This window comes from Crotalus tigris, unplaced genomic scaffold (genome assembly GCF_016545835.1).
Source record: "Crotalus tigris isolate CLP2741 ecotype Arizona unplaced genomic scaffold, ASM1654583v1 scf7180000023830.6690815, whole genome shotgun sequence".
Taxonomy (NCBI): Eukaryota; Metazoa; Chordata; class Lepidosauria; order Squamata; family Viperidae; genus Crotalus; species Crotalus tigris.
This window is the reverse complement of record NW_024100214.1, coordinates 1505841-1522515: the sequence shown is the minus strand read 5'-3', so window position 1 is coordinate 1522515 and position 16675 is coordinate 1505841.

Below are 16675 nucleotides of genomic sequence, written 5' to 3'. Positions count from 1 at the left end.
GGGAAAGACTAGACTGTATACCTTGCTAATGAACACTTTAATCTCTTTTAAACTGTCAGGTGATCAGTTTCACTCTGCCTATCTTAAAGTTTTAAGAAAACAGAGTCAAACCTTGAGACCAGTCATTGAGAGGGCAAAATCTTGGCCTTCAGTGAAAGCCCTGCTTTGGTGTCTATTAATTTCATTTCTGAAGATTTTATCTCTGTATCCAAGATGGATAGATTCAGTCTGTAAAACCATTGTCCTGCTGAATGTTTCTTATTCAGATTTTTATTGCATCTTTATTATTGTTACGCTGTAAATAACTAAAGGTAGCAAACATCCTCCTATTTCCCCAACAACAACCCTGTGAGGTAAGATGAGTTGAGAGAGAGTGACAGGCTTAAAATGAGACTAGAACTCACAGACCCCTGGTTTCTAGGCCAGCATCTTAACCCCCAGACCAGGGATAGGCAACCTTGGCTCTTTTATGACTCGTGGACTTCAACTCCCAGAATTCCAGAGCCAGCATAGCTCAGCTTGGAAACCTCTCTCTTTCCCCTCAGCATGGCTGGCTCAGGAATTCTGGGAGTTGAAGTTCACGAGTCATAAAAGAGCCAAGGTTGCCTACCCCTGCAAACTGGCTCTTTTATTATTCTTAAGTGTTGCCTATTCTTTTTCAGCTAACTTTTTAAAATGGAAGAAACCCATCATAAGTCTTAGGAATTTGGGAGCCAGAGCTTTTCAGATTACAGGGATGAATCATCTCTGCTGCTACTAATAACAGTGGTTTTCCCTCCCTGTTTAGTTGAGATTTTTCCTGTACTTTGAGGAAATCAACATTAGGTGGCAGTGCACGGTCACATTATGGGCTAAGCTGAAGAGTTTCACCAGCAATCTCTAACAAAAAAAGGGGATGAGGTTTTATTGAACTCTAATCCTTATTGTGATGCTGGACATGAAATGATCTCCCAAGCATTACAAAAATCCAATGTTCCAGCCAGTACCACAAAAGTATTAAATATCCAGACTAAAAGAGAATGAAACGCTCTGAGTTTATCTGTTTCAGACCTGTATTTCTATTCTGCTGTTTCATCCAGATGATTAAAAGAGACTTATCTCCAATTATTTCGTCCTCTCTTCTCTTTTGTACTTGCTCACCAATATGCGGTGGTGGGATTCAGCGGGTTCGCACTACTTTGGCAGAATTGGTAGCTAATTTTTTGTTGCCCAGGCCCATAATGGACTTCCAGAAGTGACATCCACTCAGAGAACCGGTTGTTCACATATTTGAATCCCACCACAGCCAATATGCCACAGCGGACATGGTAGCATCTCTTTGTGCCCATCAGCAGTTTGACTGCTAGGGCAAATCATGAGAGATAAATTTTGGGAAGGCATAAGATCTCTTTGTACCTGTTTCTCAGTTGGCCTCCTGCTGTTGCTTTTGGTTAGACTAAATCTCTGACTTATTCTAAATTCCTAAGTAAAAGGGGGGGGGATTACATGATATAGTACTACTAGCAATATTCTTGTCACTAAATGTGGTTTGTGCAAAGGACCAGATTTTTCACCAGGTCTGCCAATTGGGCACATATCTGCAAGAAACCTTCCTTGCTAGATTTTAGCAGAAGTTGCTACACATGTTCAAGAAGCACTGTGATCATATTATTCCTCCACACACTCCCAATTTTGCTCTGGCACTCCAAACTCAGCTCAGATCAATGTTTCCTGTTGGTGGTCTAAGGGCTAAGGGGGGAGGGGGCGGGTGTTGACCATCTCATGATATTTAGGCAACGATAAAGGAGAATATTTGTTGAAATGAGGGGTCTTTGATGCTCTCTGAGCTTGGTTGTTTTCTTGCAGACGTTTTCTTTACCTAAACTAGGTAACATCATCAGTGCTATCATGAGGCATGACGTTTGCTCTCAGTTTATATTCTAGTGCCTTGCCAGTGTTGGTGGGAGTGGTCTTCTAGATTCTCTCTGTTACCTTGTTTGGCAATTCCTTGATTGAGGTATTGTTTACTTCTTGATGGTTAGTCTGATGTTAATCTTGGAGTTAATCTATGTTTATCTGGATGTTGATAGCTGGTGGAAAGGTGTTTTGATCTTTTGTTCTCTTTAGGCAACAGCTGGGGGACAGCTGCTTTCATTGGGAAAGTTGGAAAATGAAAATTGCTTTCATATTGAGCAGGTAGAAACCAGGAAAACTGGAAGGTAAGCTAGTCTAAAAGGAACTTCATTAAAACCCACTGAAGGTTACCTGGGATGCTCACATATAATAGAGGTAGTTCTTGATTTACAACAGTTTATTTAGTGACCGTTCAAAGTTACAACAGCATTGAAAAAGTAACTTATGACAGTTTTTCATACTTAGAACCATTGCAGCATCCCCATCATCCTGTGATCAAAATTAAGACACTTGGCAACTGACTCCTATTTTATGAGGGTTGTAGTACAGGCTCATCCAGGATGTCTGCAGGAAGCACATCTCCCCAGCACAGTCCTTTCAGCAGTTCCAAGAAGGCTCCACACCCATTTGCACCACTCAGGTGACCCTGAGGACATAGATAAATCTCCAAGTGGCCTCAACATATAAATCCTTCCATTCCCCACCATCCAGTCAGAACTGAAAAAGCTTCTTGGAAAAGAAGCAAAATGTCTTCAAAGAAAAACAAGGAAGCCCACTTGCCTCTTGAACCTTTGGGTTCTCCTTAGATGCTTTCCCCAATTAGTTGTCCTGAAAAGATGTTGGGATTATAATTTTCAGAAATCCTGGTTAACAAAAGGAATTTTTTCCTTAATATTGGTTCTGAGCGATACAGCCACTATCTAATTTTATCTCTCTTAAAACACTGAAGGCAAGGTCTTCCTCAGGGATGAAATCCAGTTCAAGGGTTGAAGGCCATTTCATCATGAGATTGTGGCAATATTCAAGCAGGCGAATGACGCTGGTATTTCTCCATGCTAGAGCCAATGTGTGACATTCTGGCAGTTTGCCTGCTAGAGGTCTAGAGGGAAGTAATTCATGTTCAATTTGAGTTCATCCATCAAAGAAAACTACTATTACACTGCTCCAGTAAATGGAATCAATAGAAACCTTGTTGAAATAATTGGATGGGTAGCACTGCAACAATTGAACGACCTTTATGGGTCTTGGTGGAGGTTGATGATGAAAGTTAATACTTACAAGTTCTCCATGATCATGGTGTTATGACAGCTATTCCGCACACTGGTATCTGATTTATGTGGTTTAATAAAGCACAAATGTTTGCCTTCACACATTATGCTAATCAAGGTACCACATTTTATAAGCCAGAATGGCCGAGTCCATATATTATGTTAAGACCCAAGCAAGCAAACCACATTATAACTTAGGGTGAAGTGTGAAATCAGTGGTGACTTTTCCACACATGAACAAATAATTTGGGTTTATTCTATCTGTTGTTCATCCATCGATTTCGATGAAGACCTTGACATCTTGTGGGTTATGGGCCATCAACGATGTGTCCGTAGGTGGCTAATAAGACCGATGTTAGCCCAGAATGTTCTGCCACATATTGAACAAAGAAATGTAGACACTGTTACTTCAGCATTTGCAGCTCTGGCTTTGTGGAGTGCTCACTTTTCTTGTGCCAAGATTGTCCTTCTGTGTTCATATGTCTGGCAACCCTGGTACACCAAGATGTGCCATGTCGGTTGATCATGCGCCAGAAGTTCCCAAGAGATGGTGCTAATATCCAGGGACTTAAGAGAGGCTTTCAATGTGTCTTTGTATCGCTTCTTTTGTCCCCCATGTGATTGCTTTCCTTGAGACAGCTCACCATAGAAGAGCTGTTTAGGGATGCGATGATCTGGCATCCTTACCACATGGCCTGCCCAGCGCATCTGGGCTTTCATCAACAGAGTGTAAACTGATGATAGGCCTGCTCTGGAGAGGACATCTGTGTCTGGTATCTTATCCTGCCACTGGATCCTCAGAATTCTACGAAGGCAAGTCATGTGGAAGTAGTTCAGTTGCCTAACATGCCTCCTGTACACTGTCCAGGTCTCACTACCATACAATAGGGTAGTTAGCACTACTGCCTGGTAAACTTTAAGGTTGGTAGCAAGACTTATTCCACGGCAGTCCCACACGTTAGTCCGCAGTCTGCCAAATGCAGAACTTGCCTTGGCAATTCTACTGTTGACCTCGATGTCAATTGTCACTGCACGGGAGAGGGTACTACCAAGATACGTAAATTGGTCCACTGATTGCAGTTTTTGTCCCTTTACTGTGATGGTAGGCTCTTGATATTGGGCTTTTGGAGCTGGCTGGTACATCACTTCAGTTTTCTTCGTATTGATGAGGAGGTCAAAGTTGTCACAAGTGGCTGCGAATTTGTCCATGCTGGCTTGCATTTCCTGCTCCGATCCTGCATTAAGGATCAGCAAAGAGGAGATCTCGTAGCACAGTCTCCTTTACCTTGTTGACAGCCTGAAGTCTTTGCAGGTTGAACAGTTTCCCACCTCAGATTAACTCCCACTGAGCTGTTCTGAAAGGCGTCTGACAGCATGGCTGAGAATATCAGGCTGAACAGGATTGGTGCCAGCACGCAGCCTTGCTTAATGCCATTAGTAACAGGGAAGGCCTCTGAGGCTCCACTGTTACTCAGAACACGAGCCGCCATGCCATCATGGAACTGTCGTACCATCAGAATAAACCTGTCAGGGCACCCAAACTTCGACATAATGAGCCATAGTCCTTCACGACTAACTGTGTCAAAAGCCTTGGTGAGATCCACGAAGGTGGTGTATAGTTCACGATTCTGTTCCTGACATTTCTCCTGGAGCTGTCGAGTTGCAAATATCATGTCCACTGTGCCACGCTCTTTGTGGAAACCATACTGTGTCTCAGGTAGTATACCCTGTTCCAATCAGGCGATTTAGCAACACTCGTGCAAAGATCTTGCCTGCAACGGAGAGAAGTGATATTCCTCTATAATCATCGCAGACTTGTCGATTTCCTTTCCTCTTCTAGAGGTGCACGATGGATGCGTCTTTCAGTTCCTGAGGAATGGAACCTTGTTTCCAGAAAGATCGAAACAACTGGGTAAGTTTTTCAACAAGCACAGCACTGCCAGCATTATAGACTTCCGCTGGGATTGCATCAGATCCTGGCACCTTACCACTGGAACATTGACTGATGGCCTGTGAAGTTTCAGCCTCTGATGGTAGGGCATCCAGGCTATAGTTGATATCTACCTGGGGTATCCTGTCAATCGCCTCATTATTGATGGTGGATGGGCGGTTCAGCACAGAGTGGAAATGCTCAGCCCAACACTGTAAAATCAGGGTCTTCTCAGTGATAAGAGTTGCACCACTCGAATCCAGTAAAGGAGAGCTTCCTAAGGACTGAGGTCCATACAGGGATCTAAGGGCTTCATAGAATCGTTTGGCATCGGTTCTATCAGCAAACTTCTGGATTTCATCTGCTTTGGCACTCAGCCAAGAGTCCTGCATCTTGCAGAGCTTGCTCTGTACAATCCTGCTAGTGTTTATAAAAGCATTTTTCTTTGCAGTTGACGACGGGTCGTTCTGATGAGCGTGGTAGAGATGGTGTTTTTTGGCAAGCAAGGCCTTAATCTCTTCATCGTTTTCACCAACTAGTCCTGCTGCTTGCTATATGAGGGTCCAAGAACTTTAAGTGCAGAAGAGTGCAAGATGTCCCAGAAACATTCCCAGTCCTTCTCAGCATTTTCCTGTATTTGCAGCTCCAGGAATTGATTGTCAAGATCTTTTACTAATGAAGCTACTACGTCGGGGTTTTCCAGTGTACTGACATTGACCTTTTCCATCACAACTCTGTTTCCCTGTGGACGGGTCTTTGGCTTGATGTGAATATTTAACTTGGAAATGATGAGTCTATGGTCAGTCCAGCAGTCAGCACTTGGCATAGCCTTAGTTACTCTTACATCTTGCATGTCTTTCCTCCACACAATGACATAATCAATGAGATGCCAGTGCCTGGAGCGTGGATGCATCCAGGACGTCTTTTTACGAGTAGGTAGGCGAAAGATGGTATTAGTAATGACCAGATCATGAGCAGCACATGTCTTCAATAGCAACAGGCCATTGCTATTACACGTGCCAATTCCATTTTTACCAATAACGTCATCCCAGATAGAGTAATCGGACCCCACTCTCGTGTTGAAATCGCCAAGTAAAATCAGCCTATCGGTGCGCTTCACAGATGAAAGTAGAGCATCAAGATCTTCATAAAACTTGTCCTTTACTTCATCTGGATCTATCTATAGTACATTTTAATATAAGACATCTAACAAATGCAAGCTTCGAGGGAGTCCCATAAGCAGAGAAGGTTGGGACTTGGACTGGAGAAGTTCAACAAACTCTTATCTCAGAAAGCATCATGAAAAGGGACTCCAGCACTATATGGCATTTCTATTTATCTGGAGACATAAGGCAAATAACAATTGCATGTTTATAGTTTTTTAGCACTTGTAATTCTTGACTTACAATCACAATTGAAACCAACATTTCTGTTGCTAAGTAAGAGAATTGTTAATTGAAATTGGCCCTATTTTATGACCTTTATGGCCACAGTCATTAAGTGAATCACTTGCAAGTGTTAAGTTAGTAAAACAGTTATTAAGTGAATCTGGCTTCCCCATTGACTTTGCTTGTCAGAAGGTCGCAAAAGGTGACCACATGACCCCAGGACAGGGCAACCGATGTAAATACATACTGGTTGCCAAGCACCTGAATTTTGATCACATGACCATGGGAATACTGCAATGGTAGTAATGTTGGTCTTCAGGACCCTTTGGAAAACCAGCAGGGTGGGGGGCATTTGGATGTCAAAGAGCACCTCATTCCACAGAGCTGTTTCAGAGAATAGGTAGTTCCTGGATCACAATGTTTGAATAGAACAGAACAGAACAGAATAGAATAGAATAGAATAGAATAGAATAGAATAGAATAATAGAGTTGGAAGAGACCTTAGAGGTCTTCAAGTCCAGCCCTCAGCTCAGGCAGAAAATCCTTTACTATTTCAGACAAATGGTTGTCCATTCTCTTCTTAAAAACTTCCAGTGTTGGAGCATTCACAACTTCTGGAGGCAAGTAGTTCCACTGGTTAATTGTTCTAACTGTCAGGAAATTTCTTCCTAGTTCTAGGTTGCTTCTCTCCTTGGTTAGTTTCCATCCGTTGCTTCTTGTCCTGCCTTCAGGTGCTTTGGAGAATAGCCTGACTCCCTCTTCTTTGTGGCAGCCCCTGAGATATTGGAACACTGCTATCATGTCTCCCCTCGTCCTTCTCTTCATTAAACTAGACATACCCAATTCCAGCAACTGTTCCTTATATGTTTTAGTCTCCAGTCCCCTGATCATCCTTGTTGCTCTTCTCTGCACTCTTTCTAGAGTCTCAACATCTTTTTTACATCGTGGTGACCAAAACTGGATGCAGTGTTCCAAGTGTGGCCTTACCAAGGCATTATAAAGTGGTATCAACACTTCATGTTTAATCAATGTTTGTTTAATCAAAGGAACCCAGAGCACAACAACCCTGCTAGAATGAAGCAGTCAGGCAGATAATATAGGGAATAGGTGATCCCTCAAGTAACCAGCCTCTATGTCAAGTAGAGCTTTATAACAAACCACCAGCATTTTGATTTATACCCCGAAGCAAACTGGCAACCTGTACAGCTGACAAAGCAAGTGTTACACGGGCATACAAAGACAGGCCCACCCCTGCCAGCACCACCACAATTCAGCTTTGGGTGGCCTTCAAGGGCAGCCCCATGGAGTATCTTTTGTCATAGCAGGGATGTTGGAGAAATCTGGCTTAAACTGTGTCCATATGAGCAGACACATTCTACCAGTTGCTTCGGCATCTCACTTGTCATTCCATGGTTCCTACATACGTCTCCAGTACTGTCACATCAAACTCAGAGGGGTATCCTTATCGCAGCAATGATAAGCTGAACTAGTTAGTCAGTGATATGTTCATCAATCACATGCCCTTGTCACGTTTCCCCACAGCCTCTGACAAGCTGTTTACAAGGCTAGGGCTTCCTTAAACAAGGCAGATCTACCGAACAGATGGAATTGTCCTCCTCTGAGGAAGAACAGGTGTCATCTGAAAGTCTGAGTGCTACTATTTACCACCCCTCTGTTTCTTTATTCATCATGATATATCATCAGCTAATTATAAACATTGACTTTCAAGTTTAGAGAGTGGCCTTTCCTACATTAGACTCTGGCTTTGTTTAATTTGAATAGTTGAAAATGCACTGATTCTCTAGTTTTGGAGACAATGGAAGAAGGTGAAATTAATATTCTATATTTAACAGCTCAGCTAGTTTATGATCTGTTCATTGATCCCTTTAAAGGATTTAGCTGGATTTCAGAGCGGCTCACCACTTTCGACAGCCTGCAACAGTATTTTGTGAATGCTGATCTTGAAAACATATCAGTACAATAATAAGACTAAATATTGGTGTTGTGAGTAATGAAAATACTATCAGGTACAAGTAAGCCAAACTGAAATGGCTCCATGTTGCAGTAACTTTTAAAAATATAATAAATCTATGTTTAATGGTATATTGTGATACTCTTAATTTTCTTCATGTTTGATTCATTGAAGCCTTTTGTATAATTGTATAAAAAGGCTTTAGAGTTGCACCATTTGTAACAATTTGAGTTGAAGATTCCTGATCTAAGGCAATAAAACATACAAAATTTGAAACTAGTTTGTGTTACTCTCCTGTGGATATTTTTAAAAACATATTTGTTTTTACTAACCTTGTAAGATAAAATAGAGTGATTGGTAACTCAGGAAGCTACAATTTATAGATTTTGAATGAACTTAAATTTGTGCACTAATAAAATTTATTATTATAATGTATTTCCTTCTGAAAAATGTTCAGCAAATGTTGATAGCTTAGGATCAACTCAAGCTTTATCCAAGAGTATCACCATCAACACGATGATTATAATTTATTATTACTGGCATATGGCTCCTTTCCACAATATAGCACTCTAGGCAGTTTCCAAAAAAAGTCAAACAATTAACTAATATAATTACAATCAAAGCAAATAATTAATACATCAGAGGTCGATGAAGACCAATACATTTTTAAAAATCAGTCTAAAAGTAGAATTAATGATAGGAAAAACAAGAAAACCTATTGAGGAATACTTGGTTTGGCAAAGGGATTTTTTTGATAACCAGATCATAGAATCATAAAAATATTTAAGTGGAAAAGACATTAGAAGCTATTAGTCTAACACCTAGTGCTCGGTATAGCAACACATGTATGATAAGTGATCCTCTAGCCACTGTTTGAAGATATTCAGGGAAGGAAAACTAACCAAACTGGAAACTAACCAAAGAGAGAAGCAACCTAGAACTAAGGAGAAACTTCCTGACAGTTAGAACAATTAACCAGTGGAACAACCTGCCTCCAGAAGCGGTGAATGCTCCAACACTGGAAGTTTTGAAGAAGAAACTGGACAGCCATTTGTCCAAAATGGTATAGGGTTACCTGCCTGAGCAGGGGGTTGGACTTGATGATCTCCAAGGTCCCTTCCAACTTTATTATTATTATTATTATTATTATTATTATTACTACTACTACTACTACTACTACTACTACTACTACTACTACTACTACTACCTCTTCTACTGGCTAATGGCTTCTTCATCTACAGTTAGGAAGTTCCTTCTGATGTCTATCTTGAAATCCTTTCCTTGGTCCTATTCTTTTCCTCTGGGGAAGTATAAAATTAGTCTTTTCATTCTCCCATTTCAACAGCTTCTACATTCCATCTAAACTCAAAGGACATTTTTCCTCACCTGGTGGTCTTTATCCTTAAAACAGAGGGGTCCAACATTTTATGGGCTGAGAAACATTCTTGAGTTTTGAATGATGTGCTAGGGACTACCTTTTCTAAAGCAGTGAGCAAAAAGTTTGGAACTTGGACAAATAAAAATCCCAACATTCATAAGCATATCCATCATTTCTAGCTTATAACAGAGGGACCTAGGACAGCAATTATCTGCCAGGATTAAACAATGGCTACAGGAAAAAGCTCCCTTGTCAGGATCTCCTTCTGTTTATTATTGATTTATTGATTAGTTCAATTTGTATAGATGCCCATGTCAAATTTATGACTCTGCATGGCTCATAGCAGTTAAAACACAGCCAAAACAGTAAACAAAATACAACATGAAAAGATGTAAAAACAAAGCCCTATAAATTCATCTTAAAAACCATATTAAAAACCATAAAATACAATCAGGAGCTGAGTTATAAAACATTCAATAACATTCAATACAGCTATTTGAACAGAGTATATAGCATTCAGGCAGAATCTCAGGCCTGGTGACAAAGCTATGTCTTCAGAGCCTTATGAAAGGGCACGAAGTAAGGACCAATCTAATGTCCGGAACATTGTTCCAGGTCAAAGTGTCCAATCTCTCATGTCTGCTCCCAATAAGAAAAAGGGAGATGCATTTCAGAGACAATGATTTGTACAAAGCCAGTAAGTAATATCTAATTTGAAACATCCTTCCTGTTGATATGATTAAGAACTTAGGAATCAGTCATATGTCTCACACTACAAGCATTTTACTACTGTATCTGACTGGGGACCTTCTTGGACAAATTATTATCATTTTCTCAGTAGTTTTTTTTTAACTTAATAGAGGTCTGATTCATTTGACTAATTTGCATTTGATAACTTGGTCAGGTACAAAGCTTGTCACAGAATGTTCCTTCTTATCATGTGAACGTAATATGAATAATTAATGTCTGTCAAAGAAACACCATCCGTTCAGGGCTAAATAATTGCAGTAAGCAGTAATGACATTCTTGTCTGGCTCTGAAGTTCATTTAAAACTCTTATTTTTTTTCCTGTGAGCTTAAGGAAGGAGTTTAGTAGGAAAAAGGAGGCTCTTACTGATGAATACCAGTGCAATCAAAAATACGCTGAAGAGTCCTAAGGAGGGATCCACGTTCCTTTTATTTATTTCTTCACAGACCTTAGGACGCATTTTCATTATTCAATTTTTATTTCCATTGAAACCTGTTAGAAGAATAATTTGGAGTTCCAGAAATCGGGGGTGGCACAACAAATTTAAAAAAAGGAAATCCAGACATACAGTGAGAAAAGAGATTCATTTCATTCCCAAGAACAAAGAGATTTTTTCTTGGTTTGTGTATGTGCTGGTTTTAATATATGTTCTTCCTTTGCAGATGTGTACTTTGGGATGATCAAGATTTGGGGTTTGATCCTGAGATGTGTGTGAAATCTGGAAAGCTATTTCACCCTGGAATTAAATCCTGTATTTTATTTTTGTTTTATATTCTTGATATGGTTGTAAGACAAATCAACAAATAAACTATCAATTTAAAAAGTCTATCTACTACTCTAACCCTAACAGATATATCCTGGGAGATTCTAAAGAGTGACTGTCCTAAATTTCTTCCTCTGTCTCTGATCCAACTCTGTCTCTTTACTCTCCCCCTCCCCTTGAAATGTCCTCCTTTCTTCCTGGGAAATTGCTGCTTCATTGTATAGTCCATGGGTCTCCAAATCTGGCAACTTTAAGACTTGTGAACTTCAACTCCCAGAATTCTGGAAGCTGAAGTCCGTAAGTCTTAAAGTTGCCAGGTTTGGAGATTCTTGCAATAGTCCATCATATCAACTCCCCATTCCTAGACACAGTCCAGCACATCTTGTTTGACTTTTCTAATTTCAATGCACATATTTTACATATAGGTATACCCAAACAAGAATTAATTCAAATAACCATATTCAAGCAGACTAGGATTGATAATTATAATTAGGAAGGGAAGACAGTTTTTTCCCCCATACAAATGATTGTTCAGATATAATTGGTAGTGACAGCTATTTCTGGAGGGCCTTAAGGAGAGGGCACAATAGCTTTCTATATCTTTTCTCAATGCAGTGCTTCTCATATACGTATACCACAAATTCCATAATTCTGAGAATTTAGGAAAAGGATCCACTTGGAGAAAACTACTGTAGATTGAATGCACTGTACTGATAAAAGGTAAGAGAGATCATTGTTGCTCAACAATCAACAATAAAATAAAAATAATGAAAATAATAACATAAAAAATAAAAAGAAAAGAAAAATAATGAAATAAAAGAAAAATAATAAAATAATAAATTAAAAATAAAATAAAAAAGGAGCTGTGATGGCACAGTGGTTAGAATGCAGTATTGCAGGCTAGTTCAGCTCATTGCCAGAAGTTCAATCCTCATGGTCTCAAGGTTGACTCAACCTTCCATCCTTCCGAGGTAGGTAAAATGAGGACCCAGATTGTTGGGGACAATATGCTGACTCTGTAAACCACTTAGAGAGTGCTGGAATGCTCTGTGAAGTGGTATATAAGTCTAAGTGCTATTGCTAATATTTTCATTCCCTGAACAAGTCATTTAATGCTGAGCATTTTTCAAAACCATTGTCTTAGTCTAACCTCTCAAGACTGAATAATTACCTCTAGTTTGCAGTTTATATGCATTGCCAGATGTCAGAAATCATCTATGGGATTTACCAGAGGAATACTAAAACAACAGGATGATAGATTAGTTCCATGATGGTTTGGGAGCTGGTGGATCAGCAATGTGTATTTAACCAGTAGTAAGTATTGGGGTAGCCTAAATCCTCGGCAGTCAAGATGCTACAGAACTTTAATTTTCCACTACTCCAGGCATCACATGAGTAGAGAAGGATGCTGAGATCTAACTCAGCAGCATATGGAGAGTCATATGCTGCTCACCATTGAGTTAGCTTATCATGAGAAAAACATCAGGGCTGGCAATTAGGATACATCAGCTAATCAGTAGTCACGCTGGGAATACTTTATTCCAGGGATCTACCAATCAGTCCAAATCTTTTTCTGCCTCTCAGATGTTTAGATAGATTTTTCTGGCTGCATTGCTAACTGGCCACAAGTATCTTTGCTGCTATGTATATTTAATTTGGATGTTTATTTTTTTTTGTTTTAAAATGTTTTTAGTATTTTAATTGTAATATTATTAAAATGTTAAGTTGCCCAGAGTCATTGATTGAGATAGGTGGCAAATTAATTAATTAATTAAAATTTAAGAATCCATATAGTTGTTACTTGCAATTATTTGTCATTTGTGCTCAGCTTTCCTAATATACATATTAAAGATACAAATTTTTCTACACATATTTTTGGGGGGCTGATCATATTTTTGCTTCAAAGTATTTTTTCTGTGTCAGCTGTTGCGTGGCAGATGATAGACTCCAGCACATTCCATACAATCCTGGCAAACCATGCTATGATGGCATTTTTATTTATTTTTTTATTTTTATTTTTGGCAAATGGTATCATTTCTTTCCTTCTGATATCCATGGCCTTTTTTTTTCATCTTTAATTTGGCCACATTTGAAGGTATTCTAAATTCAACAAAAAACAAAATTAAGAAAGTGGATATTATCCTGAAACTTACACATTCCCACCTCCAATATCTTACCAACATGCATCTCAGATATAATTTCAATAGAGCAGTGTTTCTCAACCTTGACAATTTTAAGGCATGTGGACTTCAACTCCCAGAATTCCACAGCCATAGCATTGCTGGCTATGGAATTCTGGTAGTTGAAGTCCACATGCCTTAAAATTGTCAAGGTTGAGAAACACTGCAATAGAGGAAAACTGATGAAGAACATTGATGGTGTTACCTACTTGGGCAATGACACAACTGCAAGCAAACATCCAAGTTCAGAGAGCACCAAAGACTCCACATCTAAGATATAATTACCTGATCCAAACAGATATTGAAGCTGCCTTATGGATGTGTAAGAACAGGAGGAAATATGAGTCAAACAAAGTAGGTATTCCAGATAATATCTTATCTAATTAATGAGGCAGTAGCCTACTTAGGAAATTACAGTTTTCCATCAATTACATCACTCTAAGACACAGTATCTCATGTCTTAAATATGCATCTATATAAAGAACATAGGAATATCCTAAGCCAAATTTCCTAGGAATAGAAGCTCAATTGCTCTGCAAAGAAATTCGTTTCAACAGTCTGTGATGGTGCTTATGTGGTTCAAACAACATGGTCCATACAAAAAAACCCCCCAGCTTTGGGCACATCAGAAAATCAGAGCCAAAAATATTTGAGCCAAACACTGAAAGGAAAGGAAGGCCCATCCCAATGTCAACAGGCACAGATCATTGAGGAAAACCTGAGCAAAAGAGCATAGAATCAAGAGACTGAAATCCTGAGGATGCGTAACTATTCTGCAGGATAGGGTCTAATGACAGTGTGACTGCAACTGTGCCAGTTTTTTAGGTGTATCACAAATTCCACTTCTCCTCTAATTGTTGTTAAAATAGGACTAGACACAGCCTTTTCTTTATTTTCTGAAAAACAATTTCCTTTTACTTATTTACATAAAAAGGCCATAGTTAGTTAAGAACCTTCTAGTTTATTTTCTTAGCTTTCTGATTCCTGAAATCCTTGAAATTATTTTTTTATTTTATAAGAAAATTATTATAAAAAATTATATAGCGATTATACTGTATGTGTGTATACACACACATATAAAAAATATATATTGTATGTGTATATATGTGTATATATACATATAATATAATCCCTATATAATTTTTACAATAATTTTATAATAATTTTCTTATGAAAATAAACTTAAGATACACACACAAACATACATACACACACACACATATGCACATACATACACACATACTCATTTAAATTTGTGTGCATAATATATATAATTAAGAGAGTGTGTAATATATGTTTGGATGTGCATAACTACGAATATAAAATGTCTAACAAAATAATTATCTAAACCCAGTGGTTCTCAACCTTTTTAATTCCGCGACCCCCAACTGGTCGTAAGTCGAGGACTACTCAACTGGTGCAGCACCGTTTGCAGAATGGGACTTTTGGTGGGCTCAGCAGGGCAGAGACAGCCTGGACAATTCCTAGTGGCTTTTGAAAGCCAATAGAATTAGACTCTATTCAAGAGAGTCTATTCTATTGGCTTTCAAAAGCCAATAGAATAAAAGGGAGTAGCACAGCTAAGGAAAAGGGGGAAAAAATGGTGGACTGCATTGTTTGGCGACCCCCGTGAAATGGTCGTTCGACCCGAAATGGGGTCCCGACCCACAGGTTGAGAACCGCTGATCTAAACCCTGTTTGACAATATTATCATCCATGCTGTCTCTTCTACACAGTTATATCTCGAATATCAGCCTATTTAGCTACTTGAAAAAAAGAAAATTAGGCACCATGAGGAAAATTGTGTGATTAGAAGTATGCTCATGAGATTAGAACCATCATACAGAAAGATTTGAAGAAAATGCAATACAACTTCTGATTATAAATATAATTAATCACTATATTTAGAGTAGGAAGAGAATTTGAAACATTAAAAAGCCCTGGAGTTTTTGCTTTCATTTGACACACAATTTGACTCAAGTCAACTTCTGAGCTTTGCCAGTCATGCCATCAGAAGCTATGCAATCTTTTTAATTTTTGTGTTCCTGCCCATCTACTGTGTTCTTTTGGCTCTAGAGCTGGGAATAGAATAGAATAGAATAGAATAGAATAGAATAGAATAGAATAGAACTGGAAGGGACCTTGAAGGTCTTCTAGTCCAGCCCCCTGCTCAAGCAGGAAAACCTATACCATCTCAGAAAGGTGATTGTCTAGACTCTAGTCTCTTCTTAAAAATCTCCAGTGATGGAGCACCCACGATTTCTGGAGGCAAGCTATTCCACTGGTTGATTGTTCTGTCAGGAAGTTTCTCCTTGATTCTCTAGGTTGCTTCTCTCTTTGATCAGTTTTCAACCATTGTTTCTCGTCCTTCCCTCTGGTGCTTTGGTGAACAATGTGAACCCCACTTCCTTGTAGTAGCCCCTCAGATACTGGAATACTGCTATCATGTCTCCCCTATTTCTTCTTCTAGCGAAACCCAAGTCCCATAGCCGTTCTTCGTCTGTTTTAGTCTTCAGGCCTTTGATCATCTTTGTTGCTCTTCTCTGAATTTTTTCCAAACTCTCAACATCTTTTTTGTGATATGGTGACCAAAGTTGGTTGCAGTATTCCAGGTGTGATTTTATTAGGGCTTTATAAAGTGGTACTAATACTTCATGTAATCTTCATTCTATGCTTCTGTTTATACAACCCAGGATTGTATTAGCTTTTTTGGTTGCTGCTACATACTGCTGGCTCATAGCCACTAGGGCTCCAAGGTCCCTCTCACAGTTACTGTTTTTAAGCCAGGTCTCGCCCAATCTGTACTTGTACCTTTGATTTTTCCTTCCTAAATGTAAAACTTTGCTTTTCTCCACACTGAAAGTCACTTTGTTGGATAGAGCCCATTGTTCAAGTTTGTCTAGATCTTTTTGGATCCTGAGTTTGTCTTCTGGGGTGTTGGCTACTCCTGCCACTTTGGTGTCATCTGCAAATTTGATGAGTTCCCCTTCAGTTCTCTCATCTAAGTCATTTATGAAGATATTGAAGAGTACTGGGTCTAAGATGGAACCTTGTGGTACCCCACTGCTTACTTCTCTCCATGTGGATGTAGTGCCATTGAGGACTACTCATTGAGTACGGTTTGTCAGCCAGCTACAGATGTGTGGATTTCAACT